This window comes from Rattus norvegicus, chromosome 5 (genome assembly GCF_036323735.1).
Source record: "Rattus norvegicus strain BN/NHsdMcwi chromosome 5, GRCr8, whole genome shotgun sequence".
Classification (NCBI taxonomy): domain Eukaryota; kingdom Metazoa; phylum Chordata; class Mammalia; order Rodentia; family Muridae; genus Rattus; species Rattus norvegicus.
The window spans coordinates 160,436,311-160,461,751 of NC_086023.1; the positions used below are offsets into that span (position 1 = coordinate 160,436,311).

General features: G+C 45.7%; 1 protein-coding gene across 1 annotated transcript in view; it reads right to left on the reverse strand.

Moving 5' to 3' along the window:
* Nucleotides 1-25,441, reverse strand: part of Kazn (kazrin, periplakin interacting protein) — a 990,282-nt gene that overhangs the window by 760,508 nt on the left and 204,333 nt on the right. The gene's annotated exons all lie outside the window — the stretch shown is intronic.

Sequence of the window (25,441 nt, forward strand, 5' to 3'; positions counted from 1 at the left end):
AGTTTCCTTTCTGTTGCTATAATAAAACACTCTGGCCAAAAGCAACTTAGGGGGATTTCTGTGTAAATGTGTTAATTAGAAAACTAGAGACTGAAAGTAAACAAGCAAGCCAACAAACGAGAGATGGCAGTGATTACCTTTCGGTATAGTTACTGTTCATGTCACCCTGAGGGGTGTTAAGGAGTGGCTGCTAGTCAGGCATGACAGGGCTGGCCTTTAAATCAGGTACCCAAGAGGCTGGGGCAGGAGGATCATGCCAAGAAGATTCAAAGCCTGCTTTAGTAACACAGTAAGACTCTGTCTCAAAGAAACCAAATGCATGTTTTTATATACAATGTGTAGTCTATATTATTTAACATATGCAATATATGAATATATACAATTATGTGTCATTTTTAGTAAGAAACGGGTGTTGGTACATAGCCCTGAGGATCTGAGACTTTGTATTGTCAGCACACTGACGTAGAAAGGTGAACATTGTGGTCATACTTGAAAATGGCTTCTGATGATTCTTGTTTCCCTGGTATCACAGTTTTGGTCCATTCTCTCTCACTCTGAATGATAATGACTTGTGTCACCAATGGGGAATTTTGGGTATAACAGAGCGTTACTCCTGGGGCTAGATGAGGAAAACCCACTGTGCTTTCCCTTGACTCTCTCTCTCCAAGAAGCGTGTGCCGTGGGACCCTCAGGCAGGTCACGGCATGTTCCTACCAACATGGACCATGCGCTTAGTGTCTTGTGAAGGCGCCATTTTGGAAGCAGCTCCAGGCAAGTTAAAGGGCAAGGGGGACTATACTGACAGCTTGTCAGCATTCCCTAAGAAACCCTGGGCCTGCGTGATTGGGGCAGACCAGACCACTCCAAAATTTGGCAGGGTGGTGGGATGATGAGGCACATGGTTTAAGTCACTAGATTTGAAGTCACTTATGAGACAACTGGGTGGTCACAGACAAAAGACCTAGGTGTCAGAAACCAAAGGACTTTGTAGAAAAATGTCCTAGAATATCTGACAAGCCCTGATGGTCCCCACAGAGGCTGCTAGTGGACACCGGAAGGAAGTAGAGAAAAGGGATGAGTGCTGTGTAGTGGCAGGAGGTCAAAGAATCATGGTCTGTAGTCATGTGAGGTGTAGAAAAACCTATCTACTACTCCCCTGGTCTATCTGGAGAAGTTTATGACTGAACTGTTGAAGGTGTCACCTGATTCGTTCTTGGTATTAATTCTGGACTATGAGTGGATACAGACAGGCAAAAAGGAAACCGTGTTTTTAAGTAGACGTTGGAATGGAAAGAGCATGAGGAAAATTGGTCTCTGTATCCCTGTAGCTCTCCAAGCCAAGGGCAGACCAGGGAAACTGGGCAGCTACAAACACAAGACACCATTATATAGGAAGCACAGTGAGTGACTTTAAAGGCATAGCCAAGAGCTCAGACATAAATCCAGTTCACAAGGAGTTATTCTCACTCCTAATTAAGGAACCATTGAACTGTGGTAGAGGTGATTTGGAATTTACCTGGTCTACTAACTTCTATGTACTCTGAATATTCTTCCTTACAAATGGATGCTTCTAGCATTTGCCCTACATCCCCTTCTGCTTGCAGGGGTTGATAACATGTCTCTTTAATTCTCTCCTATTTAGATTGAGAGCCTTAGTACTTTTAGCCAGGGATATTGGTTTTGTGTGTGTGTGTGTGTGTGTGTGTGTGTGTGTGCACGCACGTGCAAATGTGTCTGTATATGAACCTCTATGGACCTCATTTTATACAAGATTCAAGACTTTCAATGATGCTAATGGGATACTGGAATGACATTGAATAGATGGGTATGAAGTTCTTGGCAGTAAAGGAGTATGATTCGCATTCAAAGCCTTGAGGGCAGAAGGTAGACTATGATAACCAGATTCCAAAATAGATTTCACTGAGTACTACCTTCTGGTAGTACCATACCTCTGTAAGCCTTTCCCGCCCCAGATAGGAGTAACCTGTTCAAAGGTGTTAGAGTCTCACAGGCTTACAGAGTTATTCTCTTTCTCTCCTTCTCCCTGCTCTTTCCCTCCTACTATTGCTTTCTCCAAGTATCTCTGTTTCTCTATAGCTTCCTTTAGATTCAAACTTGTTTTGAACCTAAGGACGACTTTGAACTCTTGGTCTCCCTGCTGCCTCTACCTCTTTTGTGCTGGGATTACAGGTGTGCACGACCACAGGGCTTCTGCAGTGCTGAGGATTGAGTGTTGGGCTGTGTATATACATGTTAGGCATGTTAGGCACTGCTAAGTGAGTCAGACATCACCATGCCCCACCTAGCTTTATCTCTGAGTGCTCTCTCAGCCGGAAGTCAGCCCTGTCCCAAGGACTGGAGATCTGGGGAAAGGCTCACACGGCAAGGAACTGAAGTCAGCATAGGCCTGACAACCACATGAGCATGGAATCATGGGAACACATGAGCATGGGGTCATGGGAACACCTGAGCAGAGGATCGTGGGAACAGATGAGCAGAGGATCATGGGAGCACATGAGCATGGGGTCATGGGAACACACGAGCACAGGATCATGGGAACGCATGAGCACGAGGGTCATGGGAACACACCATCTAACAGCAGTATCATTACTACATCTTTTAATGAGACAGTGGACCAGATCAGTTAAGTAAGCCCTAGAATTCCTGCCCTAAGACACTATGTCATGGAGATTTGCTATAGTCGTTATTGTTTCAAGCCTCTCCACTGGTGTGTAATTTCCTTCTTAGTAACAGATAACAAATACAGCAAGGAGTTTCATTCTTAAAACCTCAGTTTTGATGTGGTGCCAACAGCCTGACAAAAACCATCTTCTATATAACTACATTCCTGAAGACTTATGTTTAAGAAGCATTTAATTCTGCTTATGCTTTCTTGGTCTTTTGCCAGAGTAAAGAAGGATGGTTCCACCCACCAGGGACATGATTTCAGCACTTGTGGGCTTGAAGGACCATTCATAACCCAACCACTGAGATCCCAGTGAGCCGCAGAGATAAGGCCTCTTATCAGTAAGGAATTATTTCCACTGAGAGAACAGGGAGGGATGTAGACTTTTATTTATCATCAGACATAATCTTCTCTTTCAAAAAAGAATGAACTCAGAGGGAAAAGAAAACAAGCCACAGCTTATGAACATGGGGTAACTGAACAGCCACCCATCTGCTAGAGATAATCCAGAAGTTGGGGAGATGACTGGGCGAGGAAGAACACTCGCTCTTCTTGCAGAAGAACTGAATTTAGTTCCAATCACTCACGGAAGGTACCCTACAACTGCCTGTATTCCCAGGGATCCAATTCGCTCTTCTGGCTTTTTCAGGTACCTACACATGTATGAACACACACACACACACACACACACACACACACACACACACACACCACACACACACACACTACCCCACACGCATAATTAAGACGTATTTTTAAAAGATAAGCATATGCCCTCCATGGGAACAGAGATATAATAAATGAGGGTACCGAACAAACTGTCAGGCTCTGAATGAAGTCTCAGGATTGTTCCTCATTTTAGTAGAAATGCTTTGAGTTTCTGTCAGTTTAGAGAAATGTTGGTTATGAGTTTTCCGCATATGGCCTTTATTATGTTGAGATATGTCCCCTGTATGTTGATATTCACAGAGCTATAGTCACAATAGCAGCATGGCACTGGCATAAAACCAGGCACATTGACCAAGGAAATTGAACTGAGGACCCACACAAGCCCACAATCCTACAACCACCGGATTTTTGACAAAGAAGCCAAAGCAAAGACAGCATCTTCAATAAATGGTGTTGGTCAAACCGAATGGCTACTTATAACAAGAATGGAGCTTAATCTTTATATTTCTCCATGAAGGGAAAAAAAAAACTCAATTCCAAATGGATAAAGAACCTCAATAAAACCCGATCCCTGAGTCTGATAAAGGGGAAAGTGTGAGATATGCCAGAACTCAATCAATAGTGCAGGCAGTAATCAACAATTAATTACTGGAACCCCTTGAACCCAAAAGACTTCTCTGTATAGCAGAAGACACCATTGAGTAAAGAGGCAGTTTAAAGCACTGGGAAAACCTTCGCCAGACAGACGCCTGGAAGAGAGTTAGTATCTAGAATGTATAAATAATTCAAAAACTAAATCTTAAGAAAACCAACAGCCCAATTAAAAACAGGGCATGAAACCAAGCGATGAGTTCTCAAAATATGAAATACAAATGGCTGAGGAACATTTTTTTAAATGCTCAGCATCCTTAGCCATAAGGGGAATTCAAATTTGAACTACTTGGAGATTGTGTCTCACCCCGATCAGAATGGCTAAGGTTTAAGCAACAAAAACAAAGTCAACAAAACAGAGACAACAGTAAGTGCTCTGCATGTGAGGAAAGGGAACTTGTAGGCACTGCTGGTGGCTGTGCAAACTGGTGCAGCCACTGTGCAAATCAGTGTGGCTGTTTCTCAAAACCAAAAACAAACGAAAGACTAGAAATAGATCTAGCAGATGACCCAGCCATGTCACCCTAGAGCATACACCCAAAAGACTCTGTCCTGCTATAGAGAATCCTGCTTATCTGCGTCCATTGCTTCTCTATTCACAGTAGTCATAGAATGGAAACAACGTAGATGTCCCTAAACTGATGTGTGGATATAGAAAACGTGGATTATTTACACAGTGGAGTATTACTCAGACGTTACGAAAAGGGGGATTATAAGATTTACAGGACTGGAAACAACTATTCTGAATGTTCTAATTTGTGGGTGCTAGCTTTGAATTTTCATATATACACGGCCCATTTGGAATGTCCATAGAGGTCAAGAAATTAGTAAAGGGGAGAGGATTTCAAGGGATGGTAGAGAGCATGTGGTGAAAAGGATCAAAAGTTAAAAACGGTACAGGATGGGTAAATGGAGGGATGGGAGGACATGGTTGAGGCGGGAATGTGGGGAAGGATAAATAACTCTAAAGACATTTTTTAAAAGTCATACGGAAGCTTCCTAAGAAACATATATTCTCACATATAAAAGGAACTTAAACGGAGTTACCATGTAATGGGGTAACGATGCTCCTACTAGACATTACAAGTCAATAAACATAAAGCTCAGTGGCAGGAATGGGCTATCTCCCTTAGAGCTGTTGATCAGCAAGGCCCCATAGAGCCCCAACTATTGCAGGCGATTGCCACTGTCTTCCCTTTCCCACGAGAAATTGACAGTTGAGACATCTATTGCTGAAGATATGACATTCTTGAGTCACAGAGCACAAAGAAATCAAGCTGGTGTTGACACGGAAGCTTCATCTCTACCAGCTAGCATCAGAGTATGGAAATCGCTCTGCACACTCCCAGAGGAGAAAAGTAATCATCTGTCTTATCCAGCTGTGAGCCTTGTGAGCCACAGCAACCGGCCTGAAATGACGGTTCACGCTGTAACAGTGGCACAGACGTCGTGGGAGTAACCAACCACTTCCTGCTTGGATTTAGGTCCTGTTGCACAAGTTGAACCCATATACAGCCCTGATATAGGAGTCAAGCACATGCAGCTAGATAGATCATAAGGGAGAACTTACTTGTATTATTCTGCAAAATAGACAGAGTATTAGACTGATTCCTAATGACTTATCCTTATATCCATAGATGAGTGCGTGTTCAGCCCTCATCAGGAAGGCTTGTCTTTGTAGTGTATGGTGGCTATAGTAGAGGTCGAAAACTGGTGAAGGTGCAGAGAATAAGAGATTGGGATGGTCAATCTTAAATATCTGCCTCATAGGCCCAGGAATCATGGGCAACTGATACCTTCTAGAAAAGGAAGAGTCCGTTTTCTTTAAGGGTTCATCTCCTTAATGATTAATGATGATCCAGTGGAAGGACATACATCCAATGGTTCATGGGCAGCACAGACTGATCTTGATGAGGTTTTCGTTTTTGTTTTTAGGACAGTAAGTTGAGTAGGTGGTGAAGGAAGAAGAGTGGATCTGGGAGGAGTTGGGGTAGGGTTGAATGTGATCAAAACACATTATATGAACTCCTTAAGGAACTAATTAAAAACCAGAAATGGCATATGATCACTTGGTGCATGCTAACACTGAGAGGGACCAAGGTCGGCTGAAATCTCTATGGGTTTGCTGTCTAAACTAGAAGTTCTCTCTATAGCCACAGGGATCCATCCTGTTTTGTCCGTCTGTCCAACTGAGCAGGATGCAGAGTGTCTAGCACAAAAGTTCAGAACTCAATAAATAGTGGGTCACCTGATGATTTAAATTACTGAGGATATTAGGGTGGGAATTATGGCCAATCCCTGACAAGCCAACATGAAAATATCAAAGTGGTCATTTCCCTGGCTTCTAAGGAAACACTCTATGACTTATTCTCAGAAAATTTAGCAAGGAGAATAGCTAGGAAGTGGCTTTTCCAGGACACTAAATCATACAGATTATGTCTTCAAAAAAGTTCATGGTTTTAAACTACCAATCTAGTGTCTTTTTGAAAGAATTATTGCAGCCATAAGAATCGTGTTACATTGATCACCCACATCCCTTTGTCTTTCTTTCCCCTCTATAATGAGGAAAGAGAATTAGTAACAAAGATGACACTGACATTGCAAATGGCATTATCAAAGAAGTCGGAGTGCTGTGGGGAAACAAAATCACACGACAAGCTTGACCTCAGTAGGTAAACCAGACTTCATGCTGCTCATGTGTTCTTAAGACAAAACGATTTATTCAAATATAATTAACAACACACACACATGTTATCAGGTCCATCACTATATGATACTATTACCAGTGGTTAACTGACTTCCTGTCTGCATTTTTAAATCTTTCCCACATAGTAATCTACATCATGGAAAGAGTATGATGTAGTGGGGTCTTCAGCAAGACCTGGGCCCAGGCTGGTCACTTCAGGATTCCCACAGCATGTCCTACTGATTACTGATCTCCTACCAAAATATGTCATGTAAGCTACATTACAGTTATTTACTGGTTGCATTAAAAATAAAGAGGGGCCAACACAGTAGGTATCAAAAACATAGGCATTAAACAGCTTTGCCACATTCTCCTTGATTTGTCACCCAGTGAGGGCAGAAGGCTGTGGGTGCATTTTGCTGGCCTGAGAAGTCACTGATAAGGAAAGGAATTTACACCTCTGCAGTTTCCAAGAAGGGGTTCCTGCATGCCTGACATGTGATAACCATTTTTTCACAGGCTCTGGACAATTAACGTACAAATTGATGCGTCTCAACTGGCACATAAGATGTAAAAATTGTTTCTCAGATGGGAACTCAATGGAAACATTCAAACCACAGCTCTCAAAAGTATAGATTTCAGAGCCACAATAGTGTCGGGAATCCCACAAGCATGTGGCCCTTTGTGGTAGGCCATGTGAAAGAGCAATCGGTTCGGTTCACACAGACAGCTCTGTCTTTCTGGAAGCCTTCTACCATTGAGGAGAGTTCAATTACCCCCTGAGATACGAGGCCGACTGAACACTTCACTTTGTCTAACGTTACATGAGCCATTTTGCACGAGTTTTGAGCTAAGCTGTTGACAGTTATGCAAACCATTAACCAAAGCAGAGTGGTGTGGCAGAGAACAGGTGTTACAGGAGAGCTATGCCCAGCAAAGATTATGGAGTAGCTTCTGGTAAATCCTTGGCTTCTAGAAACTTCTAGTTCTTCGAATGAAAACAAGAAAGCATGATGCTTACAAGAAATATGGTGTCTTGTGTGTGTTTGTGTGCATATGCGCATATGAATGTTATGTATGGAGTGTCTTCTTCATTTCAGTTTCTACCTTATTTATTTATTTATTTATTTATTTATTTATTTATTAACTCATCCATTGTTTACTCACTTATTGCTGACACAGGGTCTCTCACTGAATGTGGCGTTTACAGCCTTAGCTTGCTGCACAGGAAACTCCATGAATCCATCTACCTTTCTCTCCCAGTTCTGGGGTTGCAAATGTGTGACCTGCACCCAACTTTTTACATGGGTTCTGGGAATTGAGGCTCGGATCTGCATGCTTGCAAAGCATTTACCCACGGAGTCATCTCCCTGCCCCAAAATCTGGCAACTTTAAGGCGAGACAACGTCAGCAAAGATGCTTGGAGAGTGTACAAGATTCAGGAGACAGGATGTGCTGTCCTGATTGCTCCTGCTTCTGGCCTCCACACATTCTGGAACCTCACAGAAACCTCTAGACCAGGACCTTTCAAGATATAATATTCTGAGGGTGGAAGAGATCAGATTCCCTCTGTCGAATCTGTGAATTGCATCTTGCAAAATGATGCTTTCCCATCCTAAGCCAGGACCTAGCCCTTCCATAAATCTTTTATGAAAACTGTGGTAAGCCGGGAGATGCCTCAGTCAGTAAGGTGCTTACTTTGCAAGCCCAGGGATCTGAGTTTGATCCACAGAAGCCATGTTTAAACATATAATTTCAGGCATAATGGTGTACTTTTATAATCTCCATACCGAGAAGGCAGAGACAAGAGGATTGCTAGGGTTAGTTGGCCAGCCAACCTAGTCTGCTTGGCAAGGTCCACACCAATGAGAGATCCTGTCTTGATCCCAGTACCCAGGAGGCAGTGGCAGGCAGGTCTCTGTGAGTTTAAAACCAGTCTGCTCTATACAGCAAGTTCTAGGCCAGGGCTACATAGTGAGAACTTGTCTCAAAAACAAACAACAAAAAGAATGTCACTAGATGACAGTTTAATGATTAAGAGCGCATACTGCCCTTGAAGAGGACTCACGTTCAGTTCTAGAACCCACTCCAGGCATCTCATAACCAACTGTCTTTAACTCCATCTCCAGAGGATCAAACGCCCTCTTCTGGACTCCCCAGGCTCCTGAACTCACACATGCACATACCCATATGCAGACACACACATGCACACATCATTGAAATATAAAAATAAATCTTAAAGAAAAGGTGGACAGTGTCTGAGGATCGAAAGTGGAAGTCACCCTCAGACACGTGTGTGCATAGACATGTACAGATGCCCATACACACACACACACACAAACACACACACACACACACACACACACACAAGTGTTTTTAAAAGTCATGGGATTTGGTTACAAGAGTACACTAATACTCGTTCATCTCTTTGCCTGTTTTGTAATAATAACGGCTGAGAAATAAAAGGAGAAGCAACTCATAATCACAACAAGACTGTCACTGGCTTGGAGAGTCTCTCAGTGATTAGAGTGACTAACTAAGGTTGCCCATAGACATAGTGGGGTTGGATGGGGAGGAGGGAGGAGCTGAAAGAGAGGGAGATTTGCTCTGGTCAAGAGAACACTGGAGAGCAGTGTAATCTCGGGTCCAACAAAAGGACAGCGAGGCACTGTGCGAGTCACTTTCTCGTTACCATGATCAAACACTTGTCGAGAATCAACTTAAGAGAAGAGAGCTATGTTCTGGCTTATGATTGGAGGGGATATGGTGGTGCGCTATGGTGGGTCTATTAGGTATTTTCTTGATGCTGTGATAAAACACCATGACCAAAAGCGACTAGGAAGGAAAGGATTTATACTTCAGAGGGAGAGCCCATAATTTAGGGAGGGGCATGACAACAGGTGGCTGGAGCAGGAAGCTAAGAGATCACGTCTTCAAACACACGCGGGAAGCAGAGAGAGTAAACTGAAAAGGGACCAGGCTATAAGCTCTGAAAGCTCACCCTTAGAGACGCACTTCCTTCAACAGGACTCCACCTCCTTCCTAAAGGCTCCAAAACCTCCCCTAATAGTGTCCCCATCTGGGGATCAAGTCTTCAAATGTCCCCTATAGGAACATTTTCATTCACGTCACAGGTGGGGAAGGCACGTGGCAGTAAGAGAGGCTCAGGGTTCATGACCCTGGTGGTGGTAGGAGCTTGCTCAGACAGGGTGAAGCAAGAAACAGAAACAGAACAGCAGGTATGACCAGGATATAAGCCTTCAAGCTTTCCCCACACCTCTGACCCAATTCTTCCAGCTCAGACCAACCTCTTAAAGCATTGGTTTCTCAATCTTCCTAATGCTATGACCCTAACACAGTTCCTCTTGGTACGGTGACCCCCAACCATAAAATTATTTCCATTGGCGCTTCATAACTATAATTTTGTAATTGTTGGGGTTGTAAATAGTGGTGTTTTCTGGTGGTCTTAGGTGACCCACTGGGAAAGGGTCATTCGACCTGCTCCCCGAAAAGAGGTCACAGCCCACAAGTTGAGAACCACTGTCCTAAAGGTTTCATGACATTCCAAAACCAGGCCAGATGGGGACCAAGAATTGAAGCACCGGAGCCTGTCGGGGACATTACATATTTAAGTCACAAGTGTGTATCAGAGATGGGAAATCTGTTGCTGTGCATGGAACTATTTCGTATGTTGAAGTATTGAGTGGTGGCTCTCTCTCCTACCCCAGCCCCAGAATATTCCACAGTGTCTTTATCCGACCAGATGGAAAGCTCGAACAAGCTCCAAAAACACAAACAGAAACCAAAAGGTTCTTTGTCAAAGACGTGAGCTGAATCCTCTGAAGCGAAGAGGGCATCTGATGGAGATGTTGGCAACTGCGGCAAAATGGTGACATTGTGGCCTTTGCAGGGACTTGGCCGGACGGTGAGTCCCGCCTGCTACCACACGCATCGAACTTCCCATTTGCCTTCCCCCCAACCCCAGCTTAGCCTTGAGGATAAACAGAGTTAGGAGGATCTCCCGACACTGAAGGAAAGTCTAAAAAACATGAGACAAACCCACAAAACAACCCTCCAAAAATACAACCTCGGAGGGAACAGCATAGGGGCAGAGAAGAGCAAGCGAACAAATTGACATTTCCATAGTCCATCCAGAGACTGAGTGAGAGGAAAAGGACGGCAGCCACAAGATGGGCAGGGAAAGATGCTAGAAATGAAATCTCTGCCCACACAAATAAAGACTCCATGGAGAGGCTAGATGCTCAACGTGAGGAACCATGACAAAAATCACAGATATAGGCTACTGCAGACCTACTATGTGCCACACACCACTTTTTAATGGAGGAATTGATTTATCCTTTGAAAGAATCTGAGAGGTGGCTACTCTTTATCCATGTGTTTTTGTCTGGAACAAAGGAAAGCCCAGTGACCACCTAGTTCAAATACTCAGCTATATTGGTCAATGAGAATCCTAAGACTTAAGCTCAGGAGCACAGGGCATGGTGTAGCAAACCTATAATAGCAGCATCTGGGGGCTTGAGGTAAGGACACTGAGTTCAAGGTCATCCTGCGTTACGCAGCAAGACCTGTGTTAATTAATTAGATAGTTAATCAATTGATATCGGGCTTATAGTATCCACAGCTACACTTTTAAACATTTTATTACACTTTGCAAATATCTCGCCTTAGCTAAATTATTGTGAAATCTAAGAAGATTGGGTATAAGGAAGACATTATAAAATCTGGAAGAAGGGTTGACAAGATGTCTCAGAGGGGGAAGAGCTCTCCCAGGAAGTCTGATCACCTGAGTTTGATCCCCAAGGCCCACATAAAAAGGCCAGATGTGGTGGTGCACACCTGTCATCCCATCTTTTCTACAATGAGATGAGAAGCGAAGGTGGGTGGCTTTTCTGAGGTTCACAGGGCAGCTAGCCTGGAGCACCCTCCTACCTCCGCCTCCCAAGTGCCAGCATGACAAACATGTTCCGTATCCCCATGGGTTTCAGACAGGAGGAGAATCCACAGGAGACCTCGGGCTGGCCCTTCGTGCCTCAGGCTATTATCTAACTTTCAAAAACCATGTGTGTGTAAAATAAAAACCAAAGGTAGGGTTAACATTTTCAAAATCAGGACTGGAGAGATGGCTCAGCCATCGCGAGTGTGTACAGCTCTTTCAGAGGACCTGGGTTCAGTTACCGTCACCTACATCAGGCAGCTCAAAACTACCTATTATCCCTGTTCCAGGGATCCCATGATCCCCTCTTGTCTTAGAAGGAAGGTACTATACACACGTGTAGCCCATAGAGACCACTAGGCACACACTCATACAAGTAAATAACTTTTTAACTCGAAATCATCCAGTAGGTTTGGAAAATGGTATTATTTCACACTGAACATTGTACAGTTAGGAACTGCTGTACTTGGCAACATCTCCTGACCCATAGCTAATCCTACATGCTGTGGACTGGGCCTCTCTGGTAACACTCTGAGAGTATGTGGGTCCCTTAGGTGTCTCTCTAGTTCCTCCACCCTTGAGATATTTTCTGCAAGTGGCAGATCAAGCTGACCCCTGTGGGACACAGCGTTTTCTTTTGTAAGTACATTAGGTGACAGTTGTTGACCAAGCCATCAATACCGAAGGAGAAACTGGGGCCCACCTAACCGAAGGCATGAAAAGGTGTATCAGAGTCACTTCTTTTACAAAGGTGAAGGGGGTCCAGCAGAATAGCTCAGCAGGGAAAGGTGCTTGCCACCAAGTCTGACAACTTGACTTCAATCTTAAGGACCTACATGGTTAAAGGAGAGAACCAGTTCCCATAAGTGGTCCTCTAACCTCATTTATATGCTGTGATATGTACACACACACACACACAGAGAGAGAGAGAGAGAGAGAGAGAGAGAGAGAGAGAGAGAGAGAGAGAGCGCAGGCATCACCTTGTCCAGTGAGGAGGACAGAACCCCCCTCTCCTGCAGACCCACCCTCCCATGTGACCATGACTACCAAGTGCCACTTAAAGTTCACCTCTGCTGTGTCAAGAACCAACTGAACATTCTGGAGCCTGCAGAGCCTGCGGTGCACGCTCAAGTGCCGGCCTCATGCCCAAGTCTTGGCAGGATTCGAGAAATGAAGGGATCAATGAGTTGCCCTCTCCAGCCCACATCGCAGGTAAACTCAGGTAGGGTGTACTCTTTGCAAAATGCATTGCCGCCCTTAGCTGGGAAATGCTCACCCAGTGGCACGACGTAACATTGACAGTCTTCCAAAAAGTCGCTGCCAAGGCGCACACGCGCTCTCCCACTTACATTTGCTGTTAGCAAAGGCCCGGAAGCCGCCGGAGAGAAGACATTTTTAGCCTGGGTATTTTATCGGAATTTGAAGTGCTTCTAGCTGTGAGTACACAGGATGGTTTTAGAAATGGAGGTTTTTAAGACTTCAAATATTCACAGCTAGACAGAGCACTAGATGCTGGGGTTCCTGGATTATAATTTGTGACAGGGACATTATCAGGGTCCTAAGTTCAGCCTATGAATCTACCTCCTTTTAGTTCAAGCGAGGAGCTTGAAGAGGAGGGGGAGGGAAGGAAGGAGACAGGAGAGAAAGAAAAAGGGGAAAGGGAGAAAGAAAGAAGGAAAGAAAGAAAGAAAGAAAGAAAGAAAGAAAGAAAGGAAGGAAGGAAGGAAGGAGTGAGTGAGTATTTTTACCTCTAGATAAATAGGTTTACATGGATTTCCCCCTAACAATTTTATTCTTTGTGTATGTCTCTATGTGTACATGTAGTGGCTACATGTTGATATCAGATGTCTCCATCAATCTCCCTCCACCATTTTCGAGGCACTGTCTCTCAGTGAACCTGGAGTTCCTTGACTGTCTAGACTGGCTGGCTAGTGAGCTCTGTCAGTATGCCTGCCTCTGACCTCTCTGACCTCTGACCCCTGACCCGTGAACCCCACATCTGCCCTGGGATTGTAGATACATGCTCCTGTCTCTTTCATTGTTTACATGAGTGCTTGGAAGCTGAACTCAGATATGCAAGTTGGTTCAACAAGTACTTTCCCTGCTCCAAAAGACCTGACATCCCCTTCTGGCTTCCACGGGCATGGGCACATGTGTGTGTGCATGTACACGTAAATAAAATAAAATGCTTTGTAGGAGTTAGTGGCTTTGAGCAAATGACGGGAGGACTGGTCAGTGAGGGTTTTCCATAAGTCACATGGAAACAACACCATGTTTTCCTTGGGCTTAGGAGCTCCTGGGCCTGGAGTTCCCGTAACATTTTTCATTTTACAGCACGATGAGGACAAATAATTCGGGGGCGGGGGAGAGAATCTGTCCCTACATACCACCAAGTCAACAACTTCTCAACTTTAGGGCATCCAGTAATTTCCCATAATTTCCATAACAGACAAGATGGGAAGACACTCAGTAATAACAAATCAAAAACCACGCCGTTATCCACGCACAGGTGTAACCTCAAAACACGCACATCTTCTCCCCGGACTTTGAAAACATGCTTACGGTTGCTTATTTGGCCCAAACTTGCATGTTTCCCTTCAATTTCTCTCAGAGTAACACGACTGCCTGTCCAGACAGTCACCAAATCCACCAAGGGTCTGAAATTATGGAAACCAAATCTGCTTTGAGTGCGTTTCCCTCACTAACCTCAATCCTCTGGGAGCCTGAAGTGTGGTTTCCTTGGTGAATCTGTCCTGCTGTCCATGTCCTGACTATGGCATTATCAAGGAGTTTAGAGGTGCTGTGTAATTATTTCGAGCCTTGTATTGTGCATTCGTCCATCTGTAAGATGCACATTTTGGAGTCTGGGCATGTTTTATATGCACATGTGTGCATACACAGGAGCCAAAGGGCGACACTGGATGCCCTGCTCCACCGCTCTTTGCCTTATTCCCTGGGGGCAGAGCCTCTCACTGATTCCAGAGCTAGGCTGGCAGCCATGCAGTCACGGCCATCCTCCTGTGTCTCCCCACCCCTGCACACAGTGCTGGGGTTATAGGATGCAAGGCTATGCCTAGCTCTTTGCCCAGATGCTGGGGGTTTCAACCTGGGTTCTCATGCTCACACAGCAAGAAGCCCTACCCACTGAGCCACCTTGACCCCTAGCAAGGCACATTTCGTCTCCTTAGGAAGCTCTACAGGGGCTTAGCAAGATGCCTCAGTAGACGTAGGTGCTTGGTGCCAAGCCTAAAGAGCAGAACTCAGATGGTAGAAAGAGAAAACCGACTCATGCAAACTGTCCTCTGACTTCCGAATGCATGAACTCACTCTCTCTCTCTCTCTCTCTCTCTCTCTCTCTCTCTCTCTCTCTCTCTCTCTCATACACACACACACACACACACACACACACACACACACACACACACACACACACACCCCTATGCCTATTCCCATGGAAGCCAGATGGGGATGTCAGATCTACTGGAGCTGGCATGACAGGCAGTTGTGAGCTACCACTTGGGTCCTGAGGCTGGAACTCGGGTCCTCTGCGAAAGCAGTCATTGTTCTCAACTGCTGAGTCATCTCTCCAGCCTGCTAAGTCACAAACTTTAATTTATTGTCATCATTATTGTCTTTGCTAATCACGGGGACAGAACACTGGGAGGAGAATTCAATACCCCTTTACCATTTTTTTTAGCTCTTCGGGCTTCTTCTCTGAGCATATTTTTCTGTGTGGAGGGGTGGGATTGAGAAATGTGATCTAGAAACAGCTTGGCAGGAGAAGGAAGCCGCCAGAACGGCCCCCGAGGGTGCAGAACTCTTGGCAGCTCACATTCTTGGCACGGCTTCTCTGAGGCCACAGGGACCATCCTCACCAAGCTTGGGCATCTGCCCAGAATCACGGAACTGGCCTCGTCCACAGTCCACATGCCACTCATTCTTGGCAAGACGGGTTCTGAAAGCTCCAGCCTGCAGCATCGCCCCGCCCCTCCCCCACCCCACCAAGGTGCAGAGGATGTCTCACTTCCTGGAGGAGAAGGGCACCTTGCCAACCAGTCTCCCATCAACCCGGACATGCGCAGATGCGAGCTACAGTGCTAGGCACCGAGTGAGCTCCCAGGAGAAGCCAGAAACTCCTGGGGAATGGGAGCGGGAAGACCCCAGAAAGCTGATCAGAGAAACAAGTCTGCTCGTAAGCTAAAAGAAATAGCTAACGTTTCTTTTAAAGGTCAAGCAAAGGAAATGGGGAAGGGCAGAGATGGATTAGCAGAAAGCAGGGGTATAGGATAGGGGCAGACATCTTCACGTGAACACTGGACTCTGTATTTATAATCTAGGATGGGGGGTTATGAAAAATTAGCCAGAAGTTCATTTAAATGTTTTCCACTGAGAATAGTTACTGTTTCACCTACTAAGCGCTTTCTATATATCAGGCCCTGTACTAGACAGCCAGGATACGTCAGTCATCCTAAAATGCGTCTTGGGTAATAGAACTTAATTCTCCCATCATCCCAGTTTTACACATGAGGGCACCAAGTCTTAGAAAGCTCGAGTGACTTGCTCCATCCAGACTTTCTGAGTGGTAGAGCCTCTACTGGAGCCATGTCTGTTTCCTTTCAAAGCTCCCCGCGTTAAGCCTGACCCACCATGGCCTGTTTAAAGGGGAAGGGATTTGTATTTCTCTCTGAAAGCTCTCAGGGGTGGTTTCCATTAGGAGACTTTTGCAGATGTTCTGTGATGTTTCCAGAAGAGAGCTGACTGCTTTCCACATTGCTGCTCAGCATGGACACAACACCCCCTTCCTGCATTAAACTAAATCAGCTTTCTCTCTTCTCTTGAATTTTTGTGTCCGTATGTGTGTGTGTGTGTGTGTGTGTGTGTGTGTATGTGTGTCCATGTGTGCGTGTCCACGTGTGTGTGTATATGTGTATATGTAGGCATGTGTGTGTCCATATGTGTGTACGTGTTTGTGTGTGCATGTCCATGTATGTGTGCGTCTGTGTGTGTGTGTATGTCTGTGTATATCTGTGTATGTGTGTGTGTATGTGTATTTGTGCATGGGTGTGTGCCTGTGTCTATGTGTATGTCTATGTGTGTGGATGGGTGTGTGTTCCTGTGTGTGTGTATGTGTGTCTGTGTGTGTGTGTCCATGTGTGTGTGTGTTCGTGTGTGTGTGTGTCCGTGTATGTGTATGTGTGTGTATATGTGGGCATGTGTGTGTGTGTCCATGTGTGTGTATGTGTGTGTGTCCATATATGTGTGTGTGAGTGCGTGTGTGTGTGTGTGTGTATATGCTTGCACACTCTTGCAGATGACTATGTGTACACATGGGAGCCAAAGCCAACCTTGGGTAATCATTGCTCAGTTACTGCACAGCTTTGAAATCTGTGTTTGGCTTGTTTGCTTTTGATTTTGAGGCAGGGTCTGTCAGTGGTCTGGATGTCCATGAGACCCAGGGATCAGTCTCTACATTCCTGACGGTGGGATTTCAAGCTCACGACAGCACATGTGACATTTTCATGCTGGGTCTGGAAATCAAACTCCGGTAGCATGTAGCAAATATTTTACCTCCTGAAATATCTCTCTAGCCCTTATCCCTTAGAGAAAGAAAGAAGATCTGGGGGTGGGAGGGAAGGAGAAGAAAGAAAGAAGGAAGGGAGGAAGGGAGCGTAGGGAGGGACTGAGGGAGGGAACCAAACAGGAATTCTAAATTTCTACCACGTACCACATTTCTGCCACCCACTGGGTTTTCCCACGTTAATCTTTTGTTCTGAATGGTGCTCACTTCTTTGCCTCTATATTCACATCTGTCTATGGATAAACCTTCTGATTTATGTCTTGCCTTCCAGGATGCCCTTTCTAGGCAAATCACTTTAAACCACACCCATAGCACACCTACACATATATACCTCCGACAGTTCTGCGAAAACAGGATTTTCTCTTCTTCCCTCTGAACCCCATTTGCTGTTGGTCACTAAGGGGCGAGCTTAACAGACTCAGTAGTGACCACTGACTCTACCAGCCTCTGCTCAAAGGGAAGAAAGTGTGGGCTCATCCTTAGCCTGAAATACTGACAGGAGCACTAAGAAGATCAATACTGAGACACAATGGAGGGGTGAAAGGTCAAGAGGGAAAGGTTATCTCTGGTTCAGTGGATGGTACTCGGCTCACTGGAACAGCTTCTCCAGAGCAGTACCTCATGAACTGTTACTGTGGGGAATGGTGTGATGGTCCCAGGGCCTCCCTCTCCCTGAAGTATTTTGCAGCGACCATATAGAGGCCATAGACAAGTTTAGATAGAAGCAAAGAAGTGATGGCGGTTCAGGGTAAAAGATTTAACACGGGAAAACTCAGTGGGCAGCAGAAATGTGGGAAGCAGTAGAAATGAATATTTCAAAGGGTCAAAATGTTTTAGAGTGGACTCTAGAATGGGCTTTCTGTAGTCAAGAAGACAGTGGGGAAGAAGCTAAGAACTTCTTTGGGGAAGGTGAACTTGGCCCTCCCCTGAGGTATCCCACGCAGATGCTACTGCATAGGCATGCGTGTGAGCCTGTGTCATAGATGCACTGGGTCAGGCCCAGTGTAGAGTTTTAAACCCAGACCAGGTAACTGGGTAACTCTAGATCACTCATGTTGGAAAGACCACACTTCTCTTGGGGAAGCATTTGTTAGGGTAAGAAACATAGAGCTTTACTCACTGACTCCACAGTGATAGAACCTATGTGGAGAGTGAAGAGTTTCCCCCTCCATCCCATCTGGAAAGGCCGCCACCTGTGTCCCCCCACCCCTTCTCAAAATTCCAGCATATCAGAGACATCCACTCCTCATTTAGAGGGGAAGGCCTTGGGGGTGGCTTTACAAGAAGCTGACCACCCTATGAAATTCTGTTTCTTGCACCAATATCTGATTCTCATTATGGCTTGAATATGAAGGGTCCCCCCCGCAAAGGCTTCGGTCTTGAAAGCTTGGGCTCTGATGAAAGATATTCATCAGAGTGAATTTCTAAAGAAGTGGCTGGAACATGAGGTCTCTGTTGTCATTCATGGAGTAACTGATACATCCAAATTGTGTGTGTATGTGTTGTGTGTGTGTCATATATATATGTGTGTGTGTGTGTGTGTGTGTGTGTGTATGTATATATGTATATATGTATATATATACACACTAATGTATATATACATTTCTGTGTGTATGGGTGTGGTTTAAAATCATGGGTCTAGAAAGGACATCCTGGGAGACAAGGAACTAATCATAAGAAAGGAGAGAAAGAAGTTCATAGAATATCTGTGGGGTCCCTCTGAGGATAGGAAGGAACTAGCATGCACAGGGGAGAACATGGTATAGGAAATGAATGGGAAGAAAGTGTAATGTGCGTGACTACGTACGAAAATGCCACGGGGAAAGCCATAACTGTGCATTCACCAACAGTAAGCCAACAAATGAATGCATAAGCTTCGACTTCTTTAGATAAGCGACTGGAGGTGGTCAAGGTATGAAAGGTAAAGTCTAGTTATGGAAAGTAGGTGGTTAGGGGCAGGGCCTAGAATGACATCCTTGCCGTAAGGCCCCTTCCTGCTGCTCTCTGCCTCCTGGCTTCCTTGAGATGAGCAGCTGCTACCACACACCCCTGTTGCCAAGACAACCTGCCTCTCTTCAGGCCCATGGCAATAGGTCCAGCTAACCTGGGGGCAGGATCGCTGAAACCGAATCAAAGCAAATGGATCGACTCTTAATGCTTGGGCATCTGTCAAAATGATGAAAGTCTGGCTTGGGCATCTGATTAGAAACCTGGTCAGGACAGGGAAGGGCAGGTCAGAAAAGGCTCATCTAGGGGAGCTATCTAGCATTAGAGAGTGGGCCTTCAAAACAGCTGGCTTCCCTTCTTTCCTGCATGTGGTCCTATCCTGATTTACTCGAGCTGACCTGGAGGTGGCAAGGAAGGGTTATACAAACACCTAGGTCCCTAAAGCCACTGAGTCTCCAAAAGTGTTCCCTGCCTGTACTTTCTGGGGAGCAGGAATACATTTCTATACAGCTGAAGTCAGCTTCAGGCACATTTTTCCCTTTCGTTCCTTGGCAGGGAAGTGGTAGCAACAGGATTTGGACCTAAATAGTCTGGCTCCGGAGTGCACGGGATGACCTCATCAAAACGTAGGGCAGAAATCTTGAGGAATGGTCACTAGTAGGTGGTCACCGGCTCAGGGGGGCAGAGTTTTGAAGACCTCAGGGCAGCAAGGCCAACTGGGTGCACACACCTAGAGTTCCATGGTTCTCAGTGGAGGTCAGGCGTAGTTTTAGCTCTTGGCTGCTTCAAAGGCCAGAGAAGAATCCTTGATTCTAAACCTATCTGTCCATCTAGACTCAGCCAAGTAAACTCCAAAGGGCCACAATGAACAAGGACAGTAATTCAGGGCAGTAATTTACCAATGCTTTGGCTCCTTAGAGATTCTTCCCACTCCGGCAGGGATTGGCAAGGAGCAGCGATTTGAGGCTTTCTGTTTACAAACACACTAACCTTACAAATGCCAAGGCAGTGGCAGCAAGAACAAAATATCTACGCTCAAGTCCCCTCTCACTTCTGGTTTAGCTACTTTCCCTGTGTTGTGGTTTGAATAAGATTGGTCCAGGGAGAGGTGCTATTAGGAGGTGTGACCTTGTTGGAGGAAGTGCGTCACTGTGGGGGTGGGACTTGAGACCTTTGTCCTAGCTTCCTGGAAGTCAGTCTTCTAACTGCCTTCAGAACAAGAGGGAGAACTCTCAGCTCCTCCAGCACCGTCAGCCTGTCTGGACACTGCCATGAACCCACCATAATGATAATGGACTGAATCCCTGAACCTGTAAGTAAGTGTTGTCCTTTATAAGAGTTGCTGTGGGGGCTAGAGGGATGGCTCAGTGGTTAAGAGAATTGACTGCTCTTCCAGAGGTCCTGAGTTCAATTCCCAGCAACCCCATGGTGGCTCACAACCATCTGTAATGGGATCTGATGCCCTCTTCTGGTATGTCTGAAGACAGCTACAGTATCCTCACATACATTAAATAAATAATATATTTAAAAAAAAGAGTTGCTGTGGTCCATATGTAGCAGAGGAAGGCATTGTCCATCATCAATAGTCGGAAAAGCCCTTGTTCCTGTGAAGGCTCATTTCCCCAATGTAGGGTAATGCCAGGGTGTTGAGGTTAGAGTGGGTGGGTGGATGGGAATGGGAGCATCCTCACTGAAGCACGGGGAGGAGAGAGGGGCATATGGGGATAACATTTGAGATGTAAATACATAAAATATCCAAGAGAAATAAAATTAAAAAAGGTAAAGAACACACTGATCTGCAAAAAGAAGAAAAGAAAAGAAAAAGAAAGAAGGAAGGAAAGAAAGAAAGAAAGCAAGAAAGAAGGAAAGAAAGAAAGAGAGAGAAAGAAAGAAAGGAAGGAAGGAAGGAAGAAAGAAAGAAAGAAAGAAAGAAAGAGAAAGAAAGAGAGAGAGAGAAGAAAGAAAGAAAGAAAGAAAGAGAGAGAGGGAGAAAGAAAGAAAGAAAGAAAGAAAGAAAGAAAGAAAGAAAGAAAGAAAGAAAGAAAGAAAGAAAGAAAGAGTGAGTTGCTGTGGTCATGGTATCTCTTCACAGCAATGAAACCCTAAGACACCCTGTGTAGGAGGTCAGTTCTGCCTGGAAGCTCTCTGGGATTTGTGGGAGATGCTCCACACCATTGTGCCTTATACACACACTGTGGGAGGAGTCCTTAACTGAGGGCATCCCATTGGCATATTCCTTCAGGAGCTCTGTGATACATTAGTGTTCTGATGTGCCAGTGTTGGGGGATGGGGGTGTTGAGCAGACAGACATGAACTGTATATGGCTCTGGGCTACCTGCCTGTTCCGTCCATTCCAGGGATAACCCCTGAGGATCAGCAAGGCTGAAGGGCATACTCAGGGTTACAGAATAACAGGGAGAGTCTGAGGAGAGGTTCCCAGTATCTCCATGATGCTGCCTCCTCTCAGGAGACTCGTTGCAAACCGAGTAGTCACCCAGAAGATGACTTGTCACCACTTGGAAGGTGGTCTTGCAGCACCTAGAAAGCATCCTACGGAAGATGAGTTTGAAATGACATTGTGTCACCTGAAGGTGACTTTGCACCAATTCCTTTTCCTGGCACCATAACATGGTCTGCTTGGTTGAGGCCTTGCGTTAGCTGCACAAGGACTCTCTCTTTTTCTCTTTCCCCTAAGCGTCTCTCGTCCTGCCCATATCCTACAAAGTTACTGAAAACAATCGCTCCCCGGCAGACCAGCAACAACAGTGCCAGAATTAGCTCTGATTCTTGTTGCTTTAACAAAACTTCATGAGAGGACCAGCTTAAAGGGCAAAGACCTAGCTTCCGCTCACAGGTTCAGAGGGTTCAATGGCTTCTCAGCTCCGTGCGCTCGAGCAAAACATCATGGTAGTGGGTGAGCATGGAGGAGCACTGTCGTGTCATGATAGATAAAAAAAAGATGGAGGCGGGTTGTGGGGGTGTAGGGATGTGGGGATGAGGAGAGAGAGAGGGGCCGCCCCCCCCAGGAAAATTCATTCCCCCAGTGGCCCCACCTCCTAAAGATTCCAGAACTTCTCAAAAATAGTAGCGTCATCAGGAGCCAAGCGTTCAACACGTGAGCCTTTTGTGAGGGACAATTCACATCTACGCCATAGCAACACTAACACTCCTTCCTGGTTAAACCAAGCTTATAGAAGGCCTTCCTGAAATAAATGTTTTTAAAAGATTTTATTTAGCTTATTTTATACACATGAATGTTTGCCCGCATATATGTCTGTGTACTACATGCATGCCTGGTGCTCAAGGAAGTCAAAAGAGGGCACTGGTTCCCCTGGAACTGGAGTTATAGATGGTTGGGAGCCATCATGTGGTTGATGGGAACCGAACCTGGGTCCTGTGCAAAAGCAACACATGCTCTTAACCACCAAGACATCGTATCTCTGTACCTTAGGCCCAATCCCACATTTTAGCAGAATTATAGAAAAGAGCGTATCCCGCTGGAGGCTTTGGAGCTGTCCCCATTTGGATTCAATGTGGCAAATGAAGACACATCCCCGTCTTCCCCTACCACAGTGAGGCCAGGTTGGTGGACAGCAACTTTTCTTCCACCACATGGCGAAGGGAAGTGGAACGCCCCAGCGGTCTGCTTGGAGAGGCCTTTGCTCCATTCCAACAGTTAGTAGGACATTCAAATGGCTTCTGGATAGAACTTCCAATGCCGCTGAAGGGGATCAGGGATGGTAAATCCATACTGTTTGAGATGCTTGTAAAGGGTTCTCAGCCTCCGGCCTCAAGGGCGCCAGGGTCCCCCAGCCTTTGATCCTCTAAGTTTAGCTCTTTTTTTTTTCCATAAACATTTCAAACATTCAGTTAATTCCGATTCCCTGAAGAACCTCTTGCAATCAGGGCCGAGGTCCAAGAAGAGTGCTAACTTTTCAGAACACCCGGAGCCTTCCCAGAAGTCACAGCCGGACACTAGTTAGAACCATCCTCTGGAAAAGCACATGGAATTTTAGTCCACGCTCTTTGCGATTCAGCAAATGATGACAGAGAAGCCCGGCGGGGACCTAGGCCCCCTGCAGGATGCTGGGGAAAAAATCAGAGGAGTGGGGTGGATTGTGGTATACATGCTGGTAAAGAAAGAAGACAATTATTTTAAGTATTTGAGGTGTGTGTGTGTGTGTGTGTGTGTGTGTGCACATTTGCACACAGATGGGCCTGCACTCATATATACTCTTTCATATATATATTTCATATGTATGTGTGTGTATATGTGGAGAGAGAGCATGCACGTGTGCATGCGCGCGCGCACACACACACACACACACACACACACACACACACACACACACCACACAAATGCAGGGAGCAGAGCACACCATTGACAGTTTCTTGGGAAAGGTGACACTTAGTCTGATATTCAGAGAACAGTTAGAACTACGTGCGATCTTCCTGCCTTTCAAGTTCCTCTTTGTGTTGCTGTCAGATTGTTTATGTCGCCCATAACAATCCAGCCAGGGAAATGGGTAGGTGAGGACTCTGGCTTGTTCTGACAGCCAGGGAGCACAAGTGGGGGGTTATCATTGAGAAAAGAACATGCTGTTTCTGTCTTCCCCTTGTTTTGGGAAGCACTGTTGTCATGAACCTTTGCTCTGTCGCTTTGTGTGGGTGGCACAGTGAAAGGAAAAACAGGGCTTTTCTAGCATTACTGGCTGAGAGCCACAAACAACGGAGGGATGTGTGCTCTGGGTGACAGTTATGAGCAGAATGTGGTTTACCAATAATCAGAATATATTAAAATATTCCTCAGTATCATGTCATAGAGTGTCAGCTCCTTGTCCCCAGAGTTAACCTTGTAAGCATACATTTAGTGTGTGTGTGTGTGTGTGTGTGTGCGTGCGTGTGTGTGTGTGTGTCTGTCTGTCTGTCTGTCTGTCTGTCTGTCTATGTGTTTCCTAGGGTATCCTCTTTTACTGCTCTCCACTTTATTATCTTGAAATGGTTCCTGTCATTGAACCTGAAGTTTGTCCCTTGGGTTAGGCTGCGTAGCCAGCTGACTCAACCTTATGGTGGATTTGAATGAGCAACGCCCCCCACCAATACACCCCCTTGAACACTTGGTCCCCGGTTGGTGGTGCAGCTTGGAGAGGTTGTGGAATCTTTAGGAGGTGGAGCCTTGATAGAGGAAGTCTGTCGCTGGTGTCACTGGCTTTTATAGCCTTGCCTACTTCCTGTTCTTTTTCTGCTTCCTGCGTTTGGATGAAAATGTGACCATCCAGCTTCTTATTCTTGCCACCGTATTTTCTATGCCTGTAGCCATACCCTTCCCTCCATGGTGGACTCTCTCCCTTTGGAACCATAAACCGAAACAAACCCTATCTTCCTGTCACCTTTTGTCAGAGTATTCTATCACAGTAGTGGGAAAGAAATTAAAACACGCTGTCTCTGCCCCCTTCTGGGACATTACATATGCCTGGATGTTCATGTGGCTGCTGTGGACTTGAACTCAGATCCTCGACATTATAGAGCAGTGCTCTGATCCATTAGGTTGGAGGCTTGGCCTGGAACCATGGGGAAAAAAGGAAGCCTGAGTGTGTCAGAGGCTCTCACGCGCAGCCTTGGAAAAGCCAAGGACAGGGAAATAAACTTGCTCTTGAGCCTGCTCCTTGGAAATTTGAATCAAGCCATCCCTGAACTTTGCCCCACCCAGGTCAGAACAACTCTGACAGGCCAGAGAGAGCTTTTACTTCTGCACCGAATTGATTTCTGGGGTGCGGGAGACAAAACTACACAGTTTACATCCGTTTCAATCCAAGATTTTGATGGACTGATAAAATCATGAACTGTGGAGGCTGGAGCCCTAACTCAACTGTTAAGGGGACATACTACTCTTGCGGAAGACCCAGGTTCAGTTCCCACCTCCCACACTGAGTGGCACACTTCTACTTATAACTGCAACTCCAAGGGGGCCGACGCCCTCTTCTGGCCTCTTTAGGAACTTCTGTGCTTGTGTACATACCCAGACATAGACACCAGTGCAAACACATAGTTTTAAAAAAGAGAAGAGGAGAGGAGAGGAGAGGAGAGGAGAGGAGAGGGGAAGGGGAGGGGAGGAGAGGAGAGGGGAAGGGGAGGGGAAGGGGAGGGAGGAGAGGAGATGAGATGAGAGGAGAGGAGAGGAGAGGAGAGACCTCACTGACTCATAGGTGACCAGGCACTGGATGAGAGTTTTTGGGCTTCTGCTCCACAGTCCCCTTCCTGCTTTGTGAC